The sequence below is a fragment of the Bos grunniens genome, chromosome 1, assembly GCF_055505025.1.
Source record: "Bos grunniens cultivar Pamir isolate PY7600 chromosome 1, Bosgru_T2T1.0, whole genome shotgun sequence".
NCBI classification, from domain to species: domain Eukaryota; kingdom Metazoa; phylum Chordata; class Mammalia; order Artiodactyla; family Bovidae; genus Bos; species Bos grunniens.
This window is the reverse complement of record NC_141165.1, coordinates 78,216,885-78,239,404: the sequence shown is the minus strand read 5'-3', so window position 1 is coordinate 78,239,404 and position 22,520 is coordinate 78,216,885. Positions and strand designations below refer to the sequence as shown.

General features: G+C 41.3%; 1 protein-coding gene across 40 annotated transcripts in view; it reads right to left on the bottom strand.

The window, feature by feature from the left end:
• The window catches only part of LPP (LIM domain containing preferred translocation partner in lipoma), a 760,918-nt gene that overhangs the window by 648,208 nt on the left and 90,190 nt on the right, over positions 1-22,520 (bottom strand). For 9 of the 40 annotated variants that reach the window (XM_086398886.1, XM_086398759.1, XM_086398791.1 and 6 more), the window contains one exon: positions 16,652-16,789. The exons of the other annotated variants lie outside the window; for them this stretch is intronic. The gene's annotated coding sequence lies outside the window, so the exon portion shown is untranslated. The remainder of the gene's footprint in view (positions 1-16,651; positions 16,790-22,520) is intronic. 40 annotated transcript variants of the gene reach the window in all.

Here is a 22,520-nt window from a genome sequence, read left to right as displayed (position 1 = left end):
TCATGTGCTGTCTTCTCCTTTTATACACACACCTACCTCCATGGCACCAAAGGGCTCAGAGCAAGCTCAAAGTCAAGATGAAGGCCACACATGTAAGGAAAGGCTGCTGAAGCCCTCATTTCCCAACCTAAAACCATCAGGTTCTAGGAACCAGATTGTGAAGGGAGGTGAATGTCTTACTAAAAAAATTTGGTCAACATATTGCCTAGCATAATGAGTGGGAGCTCACAGAGGGGTCACCTTATCTTTTTCTTTTAAGACATTAAGGAGGTCTGGTCAGGACTCTGTACAAGTTGATGAGCTCAGTATGACTGGGGATATGAAGTAGGAGGAACGAGGAGACAATTTGGAAATACACTCAATCCATGCTTTCAGAAGGCCCACTAGCATTTCATGATCCAGATGGAGAAATGAAAGCTTGGAGATCTGAAGCAAGCAAGTAAGCAAGAGAGAGAGAGAGAAGGAGGTAGGAAGAAAGGAAAGAAGAAAGGAAAGAGAAAAGAAAGGAAGGAAGACAAGAAGGAAGAAATCATGCCTGCTCTCATAAAGTAGAAATGACTGGTCCTCTCTAGACCAGAATTTTGTATTTTTATTTCTTAACCTTGTTAACATCTGTGACGGGTAACTGACTCATCCAATTACTAAATGGAAAGCCAACACCTCAATTTCACATCCCTAGTTCCATTTCCTATGGTGTGAGGAAGTTTCCGGAACGGTCTGCTACCAGTCCCACTTCTCTCACAGAGAAGACAGAATCTATAAAAGAAGCAGACAACTAATAAGGGCATTACAAAGCTGCATTGGCCAAGTGCACACCTGTTCCTACAGCTTTGCGCTGGACACACCCGAATTTCTTCTCCAACAACAAGGACAAGCAGAGGGGAAAGACCGTGAGGGTGCACTAAAAGCAATCCTCTCCACCCTCAGCAGAAAGCTGTCTGCCAAGTGGAGGCCAGCCATGTGCCCAAGTTATATTTAAGGAAATCACAAAGAAAAATTCAAGACCAGGGGTTTTATTCAGTCTTTTTAAGTTCAAACCACAGAAAGAATTTGGAAGAATTAGAAACTTCTTTTTGTGGGGAATTCCACAGGAACTAGAAAATCTCAGGCAAAATTAGAACCAAAGACAACAGAAATAGTAGAGATCTCAGAGATCATCAAATTCAGCCCCGCCACTCTGACACTAAGCAAAACAAGCCAAAGAGTTTCACAGCTGGATGGCGGTCGGATTGGGCTGAGGACCCACATCTGCTGACTCCAAGAATAATTTCTTAGTCCTCATTCCTTGCTAGCATTGACTTCAACACTAATTCCAAATTAAACCTACATGTGACCAAAAAGAAAAGGGAAAATAAACTATTCCCTGTGGCAGATGCTTGGAACATTAGCTTCTTTCTGAAAACGTTACAGTTCGTGTTCTGCAAAAGATGGAAACCAACAAGGGTCCTGTTTTGCTAGTTGCGAACGCACACTTCACAGGAATGCATTTTATGTCTGGTATTCTCCTGCCGCTCCCTTGCCCTGTTTCTCTTTGGCCATATATGGAACTGAGCTCTAACGTCTGGGTCACAGAACTCAGGCCTCGGGTATGAAAGCAATCTGGTTTCGGTGCTGTTTGTCTTTACTGAAAATCCGATGAATCCATCTAGGAAACATTTACTAAAATGCAAAAGGCAGGAAGAATTGATTCACACCCTGAACTTGGCACACAGAAACAGATTATTCTTTTGCTCACCCAAAGGTATGCTAACCAGATTCTGTGGAGAAAGTGACAAATTTAACAAATATAAAAGTTTCTTGCTCAAGAGGTGTGTGCATGTGTGTGTGTGCGTCTATATGTGTGCAACTCACATGTGTGTCGGGGAGGGGAGGGTAGTTGTCCTAACAGAGTTAGAAAGACAAAATTGATGCAAAAAGCAAAACAGTACCATCAAACCAATAACAATACATACTAGGGAGTCATCTTTCCTGATATGACTTAGTTATCTCTTTATGTGGTATCTGACTCTCAAACTTTTGCAAATAGCATTTCAGAAATAGAAAATCTCTTTGAAAATGGGGATTACCTGCAATTATTATTTCAATTTAAAACAAGCATTTAGTAAGCATCTATAATTTCCAACAATATTCCTGAGAAGACTTGTGTGTGTGCTGTGCTCAGTCACTCAGTTGTGTCCAACTCTTTGTGACTTCATGGACTGTAGCCCTCCAGGCTCTTCTGTCTGTGGGATTTCCCAGGCAAGAATACTGGAGTGGGTTTTCATTTCCACCTCCAGGGGATCTTCCCGACCCCAGGATCGAACCTGTGTCCCCTATGTCTCCTGCATTGCAGACAGATTTTTTACCTGCTGAACCACTGGGGAAGCCATGGACTTATACAAAGAGAATTCAATAAGCACATTCCCCAGGCATGTCAACTTAGAAGGACAGAAATATGGGACCAGGAAAGAAGAGCCATTTCAAATGAGGGGAAAACCAAGGGCCCAGGAATAGAAATGACTCGCCCAATAGTGCATAGATCAGTAATTTCCATGTGGAGCACATAAAATCTAAAATGAAAGTAGAAGAGACTACATAAAGATTAGTTATGAGCTCCAAGAACAGAGAGAGAAAATGGCTACCTGTTAACCCTTAACAGTATTCAGCACTCACTAAAGCATGTGGTCACCCACAAACTAGCTTTGTCATTTTCCAGAGAGTACTTTTTGTCTCCTGGTGAGGACAAGGATGGGTAGAGATCACATCCTCTATTTGAAAGGCCTCTGGAGTCAGGCAGTCCGGGTCATAAGATGAGGTCCATTGATTCTGTGAAGAGGAACCTTCAGCAAGTTACTTGTCCTCTCAGTGTCTCCAGTGATTCATCTACAAACTGGACATGATCATTTCTACCTTATAAAGCAGCTAAAGAGTTTAAATGAGCTTTTTACAAAGTGTCTGCCTAGCAGCATTTGACACATAAATAAGCACTTCATAAACAGTAGCTGTTAACAGGATATTCATTCATAATTCTGGCTACCAGAAAAAGGAATAATTTGTTGCAATGGTATGAGTCAGGGAGACTAAGATTAATATCCCCGGAATTCTTCTCAACCTAACCTGAACTGTGAGCCTAACTTTGATTCTACATGTGTTACCTCGTTGAGTCTCCTTCTCGTCTATGTTATGGTGAGGCTCAAGTGAGATCTTTGCTGGAAAAAAGCTCTTTAGAACCTGTCTTGCATAATCAACTTCCTGACATGCCTATGGAGTTGGGAGTATATAAGTAATTTTAATTTAATTTCTAAAAGTAAGAAAATGTGGAAAAATTAATACCTACTAGAGCTCATAAGTGAATTGGTCAAACAAACCACAGTTTGAAAGCCACTTGTAAAATAAAGGTTTACAGAGAATAGGCACAAAAAAAAAAAAATTGTCTTGCAATGTGAAAATGTAAAATATGGTGATAAAAGTCAGAACATTCTCTGGGAAACAGTAGTGTTACACAATTGTAGGTACTGCATAAGAATCAGAGAGAGATGGTCCATTCTTTAATTTTCTCCCAACACTACTTTTCTCTTCAGCACTTTTTTTTTAAAGAGTTTCCTTAAAAACGGCATGAATGCCACTTACTCCTCTCATAATGTTTGTGAGACAGAGCCTGTAAGCCTAACAATGGTACCAAGAATTCACTGAGATGACTGCTCAGTGCAGCTCAGTGAATGATAATGAGGTGCTGGCCACGGGAGGGAGGCGTAAGTCCCAACCCAGGTGTGGAAGCCTCGGGCAGAGCAGCCCAGTGAGAACAATCACTGGAGGGGAACCAGCCAAAAGGCCTTCATCACACAGGATTTCAAAGCCAGTGTGAGGAAACCAGCAAGGGTCATGTCTCCCTCTGGGCCCATCTTCCTCACCTGTACAAGTGCCACTTCCTAAACCTTGAGACAAGTCCAGAGAGGCAGGAAACTTGAAGAAGCTAGAACCATGGTCACCAGGGCTACCAGAAGTCCTGCAGTGCCTCCAATACAATGGTTTTCAAAGTAGGTTCCACAGATGCACAGAGTTCTAGACGATAACTTGGCAGTGAATGGAAGCCTATTTAACCATTTAACAACAGCATCACCATGTAGTTATGTTTCGGTTATTTTATCTATAGGTATCTTCTGCTTTTCAATAGTTTTCTTTATACCACTTTGCTTTTACGAAAGACCTACATCAGTACCAGTTTTCACTAAAGAAAGCTGAAGAAGATTTTCGCTTTACTCCATTTTGGCTCAGGAACTGTTTTATAGGAACACTGTACTTAAGAGAGAGGAGGGGAAATCTGTATTGGGATTTCCCATGAGGTTTCATGAGGGGTTTATAAAGGAAAGGTTCTGAAAATACTAAGGCCCAATGAGTCCACTCTCCAAGGTCATATGGCCAGTTAATTTCCAGACCACACAGACGTTTCTTGGATGAAGACCTGGGGATGAGGGGCTAATGAAGAACCATGAGAGGGGGTTAAAAGAGCTCCTGCGGGTACACACTAAAACTAGAGAAGTCAGCTCAGCCCCCACAAAAGGCTGGAAATCTCTAGAAAGATTTGAGAAGCAAGAGTGGAGGATCATGGGAGCCATTAAGGACACTTATCCCAGGTGTGGAAGTTCCTTAATGTCTCTCCTCCAGGCTCATCTCTGGGTCGTCACACCCAGGTGAGCCACCCTGGAAGAAAGCTCTTCTAGCCTGGCAATGGGGTCTTGAAGGAGAAGGGCAAAAGGAGTACACACACTTTTTCTGGCTCTTCAGACTGCGCTCTGGACGGTCAGGCTAAAGTCCCTCCTGGGCGCCAGTGGACTTCAGCTTCACATTCCTCTGCCTTTCCAGGGGCCAGAAAGGAATAAGCGGATCCACGTCAGCCCAAGAGGAGTCTGGCGAAATCACAGGGAGGACTCTCCAATCTGCTTAGTAACGGCAACAGAAAGTGCTAAATAAGTGAGTCAAGAAATATTTCTGGAAGAGCTATTCAACTGGAATGCTTGGAGAGCCACCCGCATTGCAATAACTCGACCTGTCCTCATCTTTTAGAACACCCATGAGCCCGGGGTTTAAAAAAGGACTTCCCGGCTCCAGGGGGGGCCAAATAAATAAATAAACACATAGAAAGCTCTCGGTGGCTGATTGAAGTTATTAGGGAGAAAGTTATGTTCTCAATAAGTCTGTGCTTTCTCCCTCTCCCTCTCATTTCACATCTTTTCCCCAACCACTTTCGGGAGTGAGCAGTTTGTCATGTTTCCAAGGGAAGCGACGCAGTCTCCTGCGCGGCAGATCCATCTAAAAACATATCATCTGTCTCTGCGGCAGAAAGCCCAGTTGGAAGAAGCAAGTTCTGTGCGTTCAACTAGAAAACACTTCTTGTTCTCGCTGTCAAAATAATTCTGTATTAAACTTCTGGGATATGTGACTAATGTGCTTGGAACCTTTTGGAGCGACTGGTTTATTTATTTTAGGGAGGGGAGGGCTGCTGCTGCTGCTGGGGGTGGGGAGAGAGAGGGGGAGGGAGCAGAGAAAGAAGAGAAAAGGAGGAGGAAAAAGGGTGGGGAACCTTGAAGAACGCCCAGGGTCTGCTCAGAGACCTCAGGTCGGCTCCCCGGAGCTGACCTTGCCACACTTCATCATCACAAGCCGGACAAGGCCCCAGGCCAGGCAGGAAGAGGAAAGAAAAGACACAGAAAGACAGCCAGTGCACTCTTCCCAGAGTGAAGGTTGCCTCACAGTTCCTAAAAAGACTCGGAAAACTAAAAAGTAAAAGCAAAACAAAACACACACATGCACCAGAGCAGTCCTATCACAGCTTTTTCCAGAACTCATACCACTCTCTACTGCTTACAGTGAGGAAAAAACAATAATAAAAGCCCCAAACATACCACGGAGTTGAGGGGTGGGGAGGTGGGGTATACCACTTCTATGACTTGACGCAAATGCCTCACCTCCACAGCTTACCGCTCCCCATTTTTCTAGGTCTTCTCAGGCCTCTGCTGTTCCCTTTGTCTTGAAGACGCACATCTAGTTTCCTTGTTTATTGAAGTCATATCCATATTTCAAGACTTTCAACACCACACCCTCCAGTGAAGCCTTTCCCAGCAGCAGCAAACAGAACCCTCTGCCCTTCCCTGAATCATTGATCAGTTTACAGCCAGCCTCCCGCTGATTATCAGTTGTCAACACACCAATCTACCCATCCCCTGACCCACCGTCCATCCCCAGAAGCCAGTCTCCCCGTAGCACACACATACACGCACACCTGAGCCCTCCCAGTCAGAAGTCCAGTTTTCCTATCTCAGCCTCCCTCTCCCATGTAGTTTGATACGTGCATACACCAAGCATTCAGTCAATGCAGCCCCATCACTGAAATGCCATTCCTTCCACAGCAAAGCATCTTTAGCAGTAAACTCCAGAGACAAAAAAAAAAAACAACCCAGCTAAAAACCTTCAGAAAAAGGAATTTGCTCATGTTAAACCTCTAGAGTCAGCACTTGAAAACTGCCCTGCTGCCTTCTCCTGTGTGGTCAGTCTCCTCTCCGGCCTTCAGTCAGAGAGGGGTAGAAGTTGGGAAAATGAAATGAGGAGAGAGGTGGCAGGAGGGGATGCCCGAAGTGGGAATCACCAGGTAAACAAATTTAAAATGCATCATTTTCATCACTGTATATTGAAACTGTCTGCTTCCTTTGTGTTTTGTTTCAATTTTCCCCTAGCTTCTTACCTGTAATATGTTTAAAAAAGGAAAGATGTTTGGAAGTGAGGAACAGGGATGGGGCAGTGACCGGCACAATGACAAAAGAAAGAGCGAGCTGGTCTACTTGCTGCTGTTGGCCTGGCCAGGCCCCCCCACTAAACTTTCTCTCCAGGGAGCTATTAGGCAAAGAGAGCCTCAGAAAAGAGTTTTCACTTTCCTTCTCCAAACTCCACCTTCCTCCACCACCTCATTTTAAAAATCAGTTCCAACCTCCTAAAGAGGGAAAGGAAAAGTGAGACCCAATTCACTTCACATTTTATACCACTTAAGGAAAACCATTTCTTGGAGCAACTGCTTTAGAGTTCAAACAATAACCTACTCTCTCATCCTGTTTCTCTTTGCATCTGCAGCTTTACTCTCATTCCTATTTCCAGCTTGGAGGTGGTTCTTTGCCCTCAAAACCAGCCTCAACCTTCTTCTCATTCAAAGTATCTCTTCTCTCTCTCTCTCTCTTTCTTTGTCTCTCTCCCTCTCTCTCACGTACACACAGCATTGTTGCTATTTTCTTAACTTTATTAGAAGGTAATAAAAATATCCACAAAGAGTAAGTCTTAATTCATTATTTATTCAATTTAAATATAGCTTAATAACCACCCTGAGGTTTCTGAGGTGACGCTGGTAGTAAAGAACCCACCTGCCAATGCAGGAGACATAAGAGATGCGGGTTCAATTCCTGGGTCGGGAAGATCCTCTGGAGCAGGGCATGGCAACCCACTCCAGTTATTCTTCCCTGGAGAAATCACTATGGATAGAGGAGCCTGGCAGACTACAGTCCATGGGATCTCAGAGTTAGACACGACTAAAGTGGCTTAACACACAACCATGCAGTAAGCACCCTGCTCTCCCAGAGCTAATATTCTGGTAGGGGAGATCAAACTAGCTCACCAGAAAATGAAACGCAATATCAATGGCCATGTGTCACAGCAGTGGCAAATGTGATGAACTTCCCCCCACTTGAGGAGCCATGTGAACCTTCCTAGAAAATGCATGTGGCACACAATAGACACTCTATAAAAAATTTTGCTAAAGGGATGAAGAATACATGAATGAGTGAAGAAAGAAATGGCTAAAGATATATTTGAGCCTGGCCTTAAAAGGATGATTAAGATTTGGACAGGCAGAAATGAGAGGGCTAGTGTGTTAAAGATGAGGGTCACAGTTGCACAGTGGCAGAAAAATGAGGTGACCATATCACGAATGACCAGAAGTCTAGTGCAAAAGGAAAATGCTATCGGTGGAGGAACTGGAAAAGTATCCATTTAATAAACTAAGAAAGCACTCTCCACGCCATGAATTAGGACCTAGTCACTGGTTCACCTTTACAAATCCTAACTCATTTACTCACCAGAACAATCTTACTCCCATTTACACATGAGGAAAGTGAAACATAAGATTCAGTAATGTGCTGAGGTAAGAGTGCTAATTAATGATGGAGCAGCCTGGCTGCCAAGGCTGGCTCTTAACCACTACATTATTACAGCTCCATAGTATATCAGTATCAAGGATAGATCACACGGGTTCAATCCCTGGTCAAGGAACTAGAGCCTACATGCCACAACTAAGATCCAGCGCAGCCCAGTAATCAAATAAATATTTCCCTATGACTGATTCATGTTGATGTTTGATAGAAACCAACACAATTCTGTAAAGCAATTATCTTCTGATTTAAAATTTAAAAAATGGAAAAAAAAAAAAGGATAGATCACAGAAGGCCTTAAATGTCAAACAGGAGTCCATGCTTTGTTCTGTATGAAAAAGGAAACAACTAAATGATTGGGAAGTTAGAATAATAGGTCACATTGAGAGAGAATGAATAATCTGCATTCATGTATAAGACTTACTGGAGCTCACGAATGAATTACAGACTAAGATGAACCCATCCCAAGAGCAACCCCTGCCCCCGCCCCAGCCAGTCACACTCATTCATCACTGTTTCATTGTTAGGTACACAGTTTAACAGGATGCGCAGTCAGTTTTTTCTGTGTACACTCAGACCCTGAAATTTGACTGAAAAAGTCTGTTCCCATCTGGTTTCTGAACCCAGGGCTCTGCGGAGCCTGCCGTGGAGGCTGCAGTCAGCAGTGAATGGCCTCTTGGTCCAGCCTGAACACTCCGAGAGGCGGCCTTGTACATGCTCTGAATAGTCACAAAAATAGCTCCTCAAAAGGACTCAGGGAAAAAACTGCGCTGTTAAGAACTGATGTGTTTTTTCTTTTCTCTCTCCACCCCTGCTTCCATGACTTAGTAAGGAGGTATCACTGACAAGGAGAAAGAGCACTGGACAGGAATTCAGGAGACGTGGGCTGAAGTGTTGGTTGCCACTTTTCTTTTTTAAATGATCTTAGACAAGTTTCAGGCCTCAGTTTTTCTATCTGTAAAATGAGAGGTTGATTCTCAACAACAGTGACTGTTTCTCCTTTTGTGCATGTGTGTGTGTGTGTGTGTATATATATATATATGTATGTATGTATGAGGTTAGCAGGTGTCCAAACAGATGAAAGTACATTTTGGTTGAAATACAGTATTCTTTTAATCACAAATGCTTTAAAAATGTTATATAGAATGAGCTGAGAATTAGATTATGGAAGGTGAGTTCAGGTCAAAAGAGCTGGGGTCACGTAGTCAAACTTCCACAAATAAAATGTCACTGTTACCTGTGAAGTGTGAGATTATAGGTGGTTTTCATTTTCTTTTTATACTTCTATACTCTAAATTTGCAACATGAGCATTTATTACCTTTACCAGAAGAACTACTATTTTAATATTAATTTTATTATTAATTTTAATAATAGAATTATAATTGCAGGGAATATCAGGAGAGTCCAGAAGCTCACTAACAAGTGAGTGCAGTCTTTTCATTTTCATAAATGAAGACCAGAACAGTGCTTGTCATCATTGCTTCTGTGTCGCCTGCCCACTCACTGACCCACCCCAGCACATGGGGCTTCCGGGTGTGTGGGCTTCGGCCAGGCTCAGGCGGAAGTGCAGGAGCTGCCTCTCCACCTCTTGTTAATCCAGCTCAATGGCAGCTCAATGGCAGCCCCATTCTAAATGCTGTCATGTGATATCACTCTTACGTGGAATCTAATTTTTAAAAATACAAATAAACTGATTTACAAAACAGAAACAGACTTACAGATATGGAAAACAAACTTATGGTTACCAAAGGGGAAACATGGTGGGGAGGGATAAACCAGAAGCTTGGGATGAACATGCATATACGCACTGCTAATGTAAGACAGACCATCAACAAGGACCTGCTGTAGAGCACAGGGAAGTCTACTCAATATTTTGTGATAACTTACATGAGAAAAGAATCTGAAAAAGAATATATGCATTATGTATAACTGAATCATTTTGCTATACACCTGAAACTAATACAATATTGTAAATCAACTATATCAATAAACTTTATTGATTTGTAAATCAACTAAATTGTTCGACATTGTAAATCAACATGTAAATCAACTAAATCAATAAAATGTAAGAGCTTTAAATTAAAAAATACATGCTTAGTTAATATGCCCTCAATTAACAAAAGACCTTGCTTAGAACTACTATAGGAAGAAGACTGATAATATCCAATTATTCTAAAGAACTTTTTTAAATCTTGGAGCCACTAAAAAGGGAGGAGGGTCATTTTAAAAGACATGTAAACAACTGCCACCATAAATAAGCCGGGCTCTTCTTTCACCGAGTTTAAACATGAGCCTTCCTCACCAGTGAGCCTGCAGGGGATATTCTGTAACTAGGTCACCGGATTTCACTCTATCACGGTGGACCTCTCCCAAATGTTCACCAAAGCTACCAACATCTCATGAGATTAATTTTGGACAATGGCTGAGTTGAACTAAAAGTAACACACTTATTCAAAAAACATTCAGGGAATGCTTCCAATATTCTTGGCACGGCAGGAGACACCAAAATTAAGAGGCTGCCCCACCCTCCGGAAGCTTTCAGAAGGGGAAGAACTATATACACGCATAAATAACGATAGCTCAAGGTAAGTTCTAAAAGTGTTCCCACTCAGAGCAGTGTGGGGTTCTAGGAAAGAAAAGGTTATTTCTAGCCACTGGGATGAGGGACAGAGCTAATGTTCCAGCGGGACAAAAAGGGAACAAAGGCAGCGATCGGGCAGATCCTGGTCCAGGGTACAGTTCACCTGGCTGGAGCCCAGGGACAGGAAGAGTGGCCTTGATTCTAGAGTGAAGGACTGGAGTCCGACGATAGAGACAACCCTAAGTTCCACGCTGAGAGTCTGGCTTTACTTCCACTAGGGAGAGATGGGGCCCTCTGTGTGCATAGGGATCTTCTCCACTGAAGCCATTTCTTTTCAGTGTAGCAGTAAACTCAATCAGTAAACAAAAAGTTTACTTTTCAAAGACGGAGAAGGACAGGGAAGTCTGGCATGCTGCAGTCCATGGGGTACCAAACTAAGCGACTGAACAACAACAACAAAGTCAGATACAACTGAGCAACTGAACAACAACAACAAACAAAAAGTCAAGAAACTATAAACATATCCAAGCCACTGTAAATAAGCCACATTAGGCTCAGAAGGAACATCGCTAGAAGGTGAATACCCCACAACTAAAAAACACAACTCCTTCAACACTGAAAATCTGGCGAGGGGGCTGGGAAGACAATGAATTAGGAGGGAAGGTGGCAAAGTCATGGCTCTGTCTTTTGGTTGCTCCCAGTGATCCATTCCAAAGTGACTCATTTCCATGCCCCATGGCTGCCAATTTCAGCATCTGTGTCCATTCCTGTAACATCCTCTTCAAAGTCTTAAACTCCTCAAAAAGGCATGAATGCTTTGGGTGAGTAGATTCAATCTCTCAATGGAATGATAACATCATGAGACTGAGCGTTCACTTAAGTCAGAAGAAAATACACCACATCAACAAAAGTGTGAAGAGAGGGTTTCTCTACCCTTAAAGAATTGATTTGGCTGGATATTAGAATCCTCTGCAGTACTAATTTTTTTTCCAAATACTGATAGCCAGGGCCCCACCCCAGTCCATTTAAATCAGAATGTCTAGAGGGGGTACCCAGGCATGGTTAGAATTAAAACCCCAGGTGATTTTAACGTACAGCGAGGATTGACAGTCCGTGCTAGAAGTTTGGACAAAAGGCAGTAAATAAATGAAAAGAACTGACTGGCTGTTCAGCTCAACAGCACAGTAATTGTCAAGGCCCCCTCCCTTTAGTTGGAGAGTCCAGAGTGAACTCTTTATGGTAAGAGCAGAGGGTCAGCTTCCCCTGGGCCTGTCAGCAGATGGCTTGGGAGGGTCATCAGCATCTTCTATTCAACAAAGGTGTGCCTCCTACATCAGAACACAAGTCAAGGACACCTGAGCAGCAGGCGCCAGCACTGGCTCACGCATAGTCCTTCCCCCACTGTAACAGGACAGGAGGAAGCAGGAGCCTGCAGGTGTCAGTTTCCAGCCTTCAGTCCCAGGGCAGTGTGGAAGTGGAAGTAGAGTACAGGCTTTGCAATTAGGTAAATGCTGATGTTGCCACTTTCTTCGTGAGCTTAAGCAAGTCCTTTCATCTCTTTGAGTCTATGTTTCCTTATCTGTAGAGTGGGAATTAGACTGTACGTGTAAATATCTTCTTTTCTTCTAAGGTTAAGAATAATGTACGCGTGCAGCAACATGGATGGCCCTAGAGATTATCCTACTGAGTGAAGTAAGCCAGACAGAGAAAGACAAACATCATATGATATTGCTCATATGTATAAGCTTATTTTTTTTTAAATGACACAAATGAACTTGTTTACAAAAAAGACCAAGAAAACAAACAGACACAGAAAACAAACTTATGGTTACCAAAGAGGAAAAGGGTAGGGGGCTAAATTAGGAGTTTGGGATGAACATTTATACAGTACTAGGTGGCTCAGACAGTAAAGAATCCGCCTACAATGCGGGAGACCTGGGTTCAGTCCCTGAATCAGGAAGGTCCCCTGGGGAAGGCAATGGCTACCCACTCCAGTATTCTTGCTTGGAGAATTCCATGGACAGGAACCTGGCAGGCTACAGTCTATGAGGTCCCAAAGAACTGGACATGACTGAGCAACTAACACAACAACAATATATAAGATAAATAACCCACAAGGACCTATATATACCACAGAGAACTATGCTCAATATTTTGTAATAACATATAAGGTAAAAGAATACGAAAAACAACATATATATGTATGTATACACACACACACATATATATGTATAGCCGAATCACTTTGCTGTACACCTGACACTAACACAACATTGTAAATCAACTATACTCCAATAAAAAGTAAAAATACTGAAAAAAAAAGAATGATGTGTGTACATAGTCTGGTATTTACTAGATGCTCACTAAATGACAATGAATGTTATTATTATCATTACTGAGCAAATAAACTGACCTGAAATTATCTCCAAAACTGCATTCCATGATCACACCATGAACTGAAGACAAAAATAAGAAATCTATGTGGCAGACAACCAAGTTTATCTCATAAACCAGAAAGAAGTATTATTTACACTTCCAGCATCAATTAAAAACCAGCCTGCTTAAACCTAGAGGTAATTTATTTCCCTCAGTCATGGTGGTGGTGGTGGTGTTTTAGTTGCTAAGTCATGTCTGACTCTTGCGATCCCATGGACTGTAGCCCATCAGGATCCTCTGTCCATGGGATTTTCTAGGCAAGAATACTGGAGTGGTTTGCCATTTCCTGCTCCAGGGGATCTTCCCTGACCCAGGGATCGAACCCAGGTCTCCTGGACTGCAGGCAGATTCTTTACCAAATGAGCTTACCAGGGAAGCTCCCTCAGCCATACTTGTTAGCAAATACAAACTGGCTTGGATTCCAACAGTCATTATGATCCGTCTTTCCTCTGTTCAGCCCTTATCACACAACAGAAAGACAAAGCTGACAGGTCTGGAGAAGACATGACCATCAGGCTCATGGGGACACAAAGCATGTAAGGAGCACGTCTGTCCTCGAGAAGGTGGTCAATCTTCATTAAACCTAGAAGTCACTGATTTCAGAACAGAACTATGAACATACTCTGATTAAGTTTACTAACACTTCTTATTAGACAGGTTGTATGGAAATTAAATGCCTTACTCTGTGTAAGGAGCTGTGCCAGAAACAGCTCCAAAGCCAGGACTAAAAGACAGGTGTGGGGGATACCAAGCACTGGGACAGGTTCTCCTACCACCTGGTATCCTCTGACAACGAATGCCCTTCACTTCTCCAAGCCATGCCTTCCCTCTCTTTAATGAAGGACTGACTTCCTCAAGGATCACTGGGAGAATTAATAGATGGTAATCATTGAAATCATTTGTAAACAAATTAATGGTAGACAAATGTGAGGAATCTGTTCCAATCTGACCTACATGCTGTCTCCCAGTACAAAAGGATAAAAATCTACCAAAAGAAGATTTGTATCCATTACATACTTGGGTCAAATGCTAAATTGCTGAGTGTTAAAATCAATATTAAGCCAAAGCCAAGACTGAAATCTATTACCATCATCACCTAGATTTCCTTGATACAAGAATAAATACAAAATTTCTCTGTGTTTAAGATAATTTATCAGGGATTTGTTACACGATTGTGGAGGTTTTTCTGACCATGAAATGTTGAAGGGACAAAGTTGGCAATCTACTTGTAATTTATCTTTAAAAAAACTAAACAATTCTTATAGGGCTTTTCTAGAAAGATTCATGGCCTTAAGTAAAATTAAATACTGGAACCTCAAAGTGAAAGAAAGAAAATGAAGTCGCTCAGTCGTGTCCAGCTCTTTTCCACCCAAGGACAGTAGCCTACCAGGCTCCTCTGTCCATGGAATTTTCCAGGCAAGAGTACTGGAGTGGGTTGCCATTTTCTTCTCAGGGAATCTTCCCAACCCAGGGATCGAACCTGGGTCTCCCGCATTGCAGACAGACACTTTACCATCTGAGCCACCTGGGAAGCACTTAAAAACAGTTTCTTAAAAATAGTAACTCTTTTTAATTATGAATGCATTCACTAATCAATTCTATAATGATTAGAATTATAATATAATTTAATCTCATAATAATGCCTCTTAAAATTTATATTTTTATAAACATTTATTAGCTAAGAAAAAATACAATGTTCTTCCCAAAGGTATCTGGCTAATGTACTCTATTAATAAAGATTTCACAAATCTAATACTAGCATTTACTATCAACTTATTGCTTAACTATTAACTATCAAGTTAAGCAACTTGAATTGCTTAACTATTCAAAAGTTCTTAATAGTTTCCACAATCACAGTTAAATATTGTTGTATGTTGCTCTTATAATATATACTTTAATATTTCAGTGGATTTATATAATTTCAGGGTATAAAACACCTTTAGAAGACTTTTTACTACAAATCATACGTAAAAGATTCACCTATATTTGAAAGTAACAATCTAGAAATTAATTTTATAGATATTAAGTGGAAAGTAATTGCACTCATCTCACACACTAGTAAAGTACTGCTCAAAATTCTCCAAGCCAGGCTTCAGCAATACGTGAACCATGAACTTCCATTTGTTCAAGCTGGTTTTAGAAAAGGCAGAGGAACCAGAGATCAAATTGCCAACATCCGCTGGATAATGGAAAAAGCAAGAGAGTTCCAGGAAAACATCTATTTCTGCTCTATTGACTATGTCAAAGCCTTTGACTGTGTGGATCACAATAAACTGTGGAAAATTCTGAAAGAGATGGAAATACCAGACCACCTGACCTGCCTCTTGAGAAATCTGTATGCAGGTCAGGAAGCAACAGTTAGAACTGGACATGGAACAACAGACTGGTTCCAAATAGGAAAAGGAGTACGTCAAGGCTGTATATTGTCACTGTGCTTATTTAACTTATATGCAGAGTACATCATGAGAAACGCTGGACTGGAGGAAACACAAGCTGGAATCAAGATTGCCGGGAGAAATATCAATAACCTCAGATATGCAGATGACACCACCCTTATGGCAGAAAGTGAAGAAGAACTAAAAAGCCTCTTGATGAAAGTGGAAGTGGAGAGTGAAAAAGTTGGCTTAAAGCTCAACATTCAGAAAACGAAGATCATGGCATCTGGTCCCATCACTTCATGGGAAATAGATGGGGAAACAGTGGAAACAGTGTCAGACTTTATTTTTTGGAGCTCCCAAATCACTGCAGATGGTGACTGCAGCCATGAAATTAAAAGACACTTACTCCTTGGAAGGAAAGTTATGACCAACCTACATAGCACATTCAAAAGCAGAGACATTACTTTGCCAACAAAGGTCCGTCTAATCAAGGCTATGGTTTTTCCTGTGGTCATGTATGGATGTGAGAGTTGGACTGGGAAGAAGGCTGAACGCTGAAGAATTGATGCTTTTGAACTGTGGTGCTGGAGAAGACTCTTGAGAGTCCCTTGGACTGCAAGGAGATCCAACCAGTCCATTCTGAAAGAAATCAGCCCTGGGATTTCTTTGGAGGGAATGATGCTGAAGCTGAAACTCCAGTACTTTGGCCATCTCATGCGAAGAGTTGACTCATTGGAAAAGAGTCTGATGCTGGGAGGGATTGGGGGCAGGAGGAGAAGGGGACGACAGAGGATAAGATGGCTGGATGGCATCACTGACTCGATGGACTGAGTCTGAGTGAACTCCGGGAGTTGTTGATGGACAGGAAGGCCTGGCGTGCTTTGATTCATGGGGTCGCAAAGAGTCAGACACGACTGAGCAACTGAACTGAACTGAATATCTGTATATAAACAACAAAACTGAAATACATGTTTGTTCATATTACAAATGGTTTTATGCTGATATAATAGCAACAAATGTTATGTTAGTTATTCACAAACTCAGAAATGCCCATAATGTTAATAAAGTCGACAACTGGCTATCTTACCATTCCAAGGGCTGAAGCAGAGAGCCGAGCCAAAGAGCATCTTTACAACAAATATTAAAGCAAAAACCAAAGCTGGTGCATCGTTGATGGCAAATGAGTTGCCTGCTTCCAAGAGGGCACTTCTAGATTTTTAGTATCCTAACACAGAAACATGACATAGGGCAAAAAACGAGAATTTTTAATACACATGTATCAAAAGACTGCCATGAATCAGATACTATACTAAGATATCTAGAAGAACTCACTGTTCAGCACAGGAGACAAACATGTACACAACAACCATCACTGTGTCCGTAGAGGTCTGGCACAGAGTGTGTATGGTGCGGGGTGGGACGTTAGGAAGACCTTCACCAAATAGGACTTTCAAGCCCCAGATGCAGGCTGCATGCCTCAAATCTATGAACAAGCTCAGAGAAACAGTGATGCTCTAGAATCACGTGTTGGTTGGCAGGTTGGACAAGAACAGTCACAAATTTCATGGTTTTTCAGACATGGTTTCTAGTTTCATTTCCATGACCTGGTTTGAAAGTAACATAAAATATCTGAGCCTCAGTTTCCTTTTCTATCTGTAAAATGGGTAACATTTATTTTGAGTGGGTGCTAGAAAGACTTATAAGGTGTCTACTGGAATTATCTAACAGAGTCCCCAGCTATATACAGCATTCTGCACACTTTTTGCTCCCTCCCTTCCCAGTATCAATTCACACATTCAGTACATGAGCTCAGACAAATAGTTCTATGACATGGGTTCTTAGCCTTGTTGCTGAAACAACCAAGGTGTTTCCACAACTCCATCAAGGCAGAGGGAACTTTCCCAAGAAGCCAATAGGAATAACACTTAAATAAGTCACTCAAACATTTTATAACCTCCCTGGCATGGAGTGGGAGTGAGTTGGGATGCAAGGATTTATCTGTGTTTATCTAGCACTACACAAAGAAGATGGGGCTTCCCAGGTGGCACAGTGGTAAAGAATCTGCCTATCAATGCAGGAGATTCCCTGGGTCAGGAAGATCCCCTGAAGGAGGAAACGGAAACCCATTCCAGTATTCTTGCCTGAAAAATTCCAAGGACAGAGGAGCCTGGTGGGCTACAGTCCATAGTGTCGCAAAGAGTCAAATGCGACTGAGCAAGCCCAAACACACACAGAAGAGACAGACGCCACACTGTGACTCAGGAGTATGGCTGAGAAAGACAAAGCCTCCAGGGATCTAAATATTTAGGCATCAAGTTCTCTTAGAAGTCCTGTTGGGAAGTTACACTCCAGGAACTCAACTGGTTAACAGTTGCCCTGGGCGATTTATAATCTTTCAGCTACACAAGCCACATCTTCAAGGGAGGAGAGGCAGTAAGGGAATTCTATCCACTGCATTTGGTGGGCACAAGCTTTTTGAGGCCCCAGAGAGGAAGATGCTCGTGGAGCAGCAAATATTCTCCTTTAGATCCTCCAAACAGTTTGCACCGATTCTTCCTTTCCCATGCTATGCCTCTGACAACCAATCCTATTCCTAAAGCATCTGAGGCAGAACACAGGAAATGGCAAGCCAATTAATGCAAAGTTCTTGCTCCCAGGCATGTATGGAAGTGAAACTGAGTTGATCCTGAGCTGCCTCACAGAACCGATTAATGTAATTTCCTCTCCATCCTACTACTGAAACTCTGATTCACTATTAAAGAGACACATGTATAGAAGGGACAGTGGGAGAGGGAGAGGGTGGGATGATTTGGGAGAATGGCATTGAAACATGTATATCATATATGAAATGAATCACCAGTCCAGGTTCGATGCATGATACAGGATGCTTGGGGCTGGTGCACTGGGATGACCCAGAAGGATGGTACGGGGAGGGAGGTGGGAAGGGGGTTCAGGATGGGGAACACATGTATACCCGTGGCAGATTCATGTTGATGTATGGCAAAACCAATACAATATGATAATTAGCCTCCAATTAAAATAAATAAATTTATATTAAAAAATAAAATAAAGATAAATTATCCATTAAAAAAATAAATAAAGCTCTCCTGTGTGATTCTGATAAAAATAATCAAGATTGAGAAAAATAAATAAATTAATTAAAAAGGGGGGTGGGAGGCCCCAGGCCTAAAATGATGAGGACCAGATACAAAGCGTGCTGACCACAAAATACGTTGAAGCCCTGTCTCATAACTGGCAGACACTTTCAATTCACCAGAGATAACACGTACTGAACTGGTAACAGCCTTACTGAACCTGTCCTGACCTTATAAGGGCAGCTACATCAGTCTTGGCTCTCACCTTCTTTTGTAGTTTTGGAACACATCATGCGTAGAGTTTAACTTCTTAAGAAAAGGTGGGCAGTCCCAATTCTCGTTTAATGTCTAGTCACAGAAATTCATTATGCATTTACTGGGCAAAAACCATGTGCACAGATGGGCCTGAGCTAATCCCTGGACGTACAAAGGTGAATCAAGATACAACCACTGACTCGTGCAGCACAATGATTTCCCTGGTAGGCACTAAGTAAAGGTTAACTGTTCAGTGTTGCAGTACGTAACTATTATTAATTTTAATGTTAAAAATAGAGGACATATTTAACAGTGGAGGACTGGTTTAAAGAGCAAGCCACAGAATAGCAGTCAACAGTCTGTATACACACACATGCTCATACACAGGACAGAACATTATTCACCATGATGTATTTCGAGATAATAGGATTACAGGCAACCCAGATTTTGTTCCTCATACTTTCCTGTTTTCCAAATTTTCTACAATGAAAAATAATTACTTGTATATTCAAAACGAACACCAACATAATGTTGAAAATAAAGAAAGCACGCTAATAGCTCAGAATTCCGTGCTCCCAAAGAGCTCCTATATTAAACCTGGATATGTGACACCTCAGCTCCTCACTCAGAAGATGCATGTGTACATGTGCGCGTGCATGTGCACACAGGTACCTAAGTACACATTTATGGTTGATACCGACCAACCCAAAATAACCAGGGATCTGTTGTACGATCCCCGGTGGAGATGAGAGGTGCAGGGAAGATTGGACAAACTCCAAGAGACAGGTGGTCATCTTTCAGAGCAGCTGAAACTGGAGTACATCAGAGTGGTCTCTGATCAGAAAAACTACGCAAACCTAAAATGCATGAGACAGAGAAAACCAACAGTGCTTTCCAGGATGAGTCCCAAGCTGAAATTGCACAAGTGCAGAGCTCCTGAGCCCAGACATTTCCTTCTTAACTAGCTGTTTCTAGTTAAAGTGTCTAATATCTACGTTTAATACAGGAGCTCTTTGGGAGCCCAGAATTCTGAGCTATTAGTGTGCTTTATTTTCAACATTATGTTGGTGCTCATTTTGAATATACAAGTAATTAATTTTCACTGTAGAAAATTTGGAAAACACAGGAAAGTACAAGGAACAATTCTATGTGCCTATTCCTGGGTGACAAGCAGCAATGATTAAATCATTTATGTAATAATGATTCATGATTAAGCTTTACACCTCTACAGAAACCAGGAAGTTATACACAAAATTCTTTGCAAACATGTTTATCTGATTGCTAGGACTAAGAAGAAAGAAACTGCCTCTTAAAACATATACTGTTGGAAGGGGAACCAAACCAGAAACACCGTAGCAAGGTCAATAAGAGCAGACAAGTTCAAGCTCAGAAATATTAAATGAACACCTAGGATACTCCAGGCACTGTAGGCGTCTGCACCACAGTAATGCCCTCACAGAGGTTAACTTCTTCTAAAGCTAAATTCTTCTAATTTAGGAGGAAGCAATAAAACCAAAAAGTCATGGGGAATCCTGGTACCATATGATATAATATTGCAGCCCTAATATACTTGACTGTGCACATCTAAGAATTAAGCTATTAATAGGAGTAAAGTATTGGGAAGGAGGGGGGCAGATATTTGTCCTTGGTTTAAAGAAATTTGACAAATTCATACTAAGAGCTCTGAGAAGCCGTACTGCAAAGAAATGTGTCTTAATCTGCATAAGCTGGCATTTCCCAAATGTTTGACCACAAAAATGCCCCTTTTCATGAAATATCTATCCACAGATCAAAGAAGGCTAACATTTAGCATAACTCAGTTTGCAAAATGCACATTAATGGCTGTGCCATCAATATTAAATTCTCATCAGATGAGTTCTTTTAAAAAAGATGGGAGTTTATTATGTGTTCTATAAAAATTACAAAAAACTTTTAAATCTGATTCTTGAAGGTACGAAATTTATTTATTTGGATTTTTTCCTTCTCTAAAATCGAGGGAAATGAGACTTTGGTATATTTCCCAGCTTGCTGGAGAATTACAGAACTGTAAAGCCAGCCCCCCAAAACCCCAAGACCTCTGGGGATCCCTTCTCACCCCATGTGGCTATGGGCTACAAGCAGAGGTGTCACTGAAACATGGGCAGTTGGCAGAGGAAGGCATAGTGAGCACTCAGCATGTGGCCAGTTGCTACAGACAATAGACACAGAGGCACACGTGTTCACAAAAAGTGTGCAGCCAACTTCTCATAATCTATTTCAGGGAGGAGGAGTGGTTACAGATCGCTGAGAAGGAGAGAGCATAGATAAAGCCTAAACCCTATTTTGTTTTAAATATCTTTTTTGTTAAACACATTAGTCAATTTGACAAGAAAAATGGATGAGAGAAGTTGACTTATAAAAAAGTCAAGCATTCTGTATTGAAAGTGAGAAGATTTAGGTTCTAATCTTGTCTCAACCTTCAGCCAGAATCTCTAAATTTTCCTCTAATCACCCTCTTCCCCATCTTTCCCTCTCCTTCATATCTAGTCATGGTATAAGTTAAAAAGTAACCATCAATTTCAAATCACAGAGACAAAGAATTGTTTAATTAAACGGTACTGGGATGCTAGATAGTCATTGGGATAAAGATAAAATTAGAGCCATTCATCACATCATATATAAGAATAAACTGCCCATGAATCAGACATCTAAACGTGAAAAGAGAAACTATACAGGAACTGGAAGCGAACACGAGTATAAACATGGTGTCAGGAACACTTTCTAACTACGATCAAAGAACAGAAGGAATTTTTACAAAAGATTGTTAAATTTGTCTATATAAATGTAAAAGTCTTTTTTCAGGACACAAAAGACAAACACCGTAAACAAAGTCAAACGACAAATTGGGAGAAAATATTTATAATATATTTCATAAATTAAGGGCTAATTTACAGAGATTTCTTGAGGAAAAGAAAGACCAAAATTCAAATTTAAAAAATGGGCAAATGATATGAACAGATAATTCATAAAAAATGGAACTTATAAAATTAACAAATGTGGTCTTTAAACACATGAAAAGATGTTCAGCTTCACTCATAAGAAGACATATGCAAATTTAAACTAAACTGAGATATCATTTCTCACCCATCACATTGGCAGCAATTCAAAAGCTTGACAATACATTCTGTGGTTGAGGATGCTGGTGGGACATTCCCAGGGAGAGGAATATGGCACTACCTACATAACAAGACATCTGCCCTTGACCCAGCATTCCCACTTCTAAGAATGCAGCTTGAAGATAAGCCTCCAATGTTATATAAATAAATATTCATAATATTATTCACTGCAGGAAACTGCTCTACCACCCAAGCATAGAAGATCAGTTGTATAAAAGAGATAGAGAGACAGGGAAAGATATAAGGAAGGAAAGAAAGGCATAAAGATGGGTAAAACCAGGAAGGAAAGAGAGAGAAGGGGGAAAAGAGAGACAGAAGGGCAGACATAAGAAAAGAAAGAAGTTCTAAAGAAAGGAGGGAGGAAGAGAGAAAGAAAGAAGAAAAAGATTTTTAAAAAGCAAAGTACCCAAGAGTGTAAGTGTGTGTGTGTGTATTACCTTTTGTGTAAAAA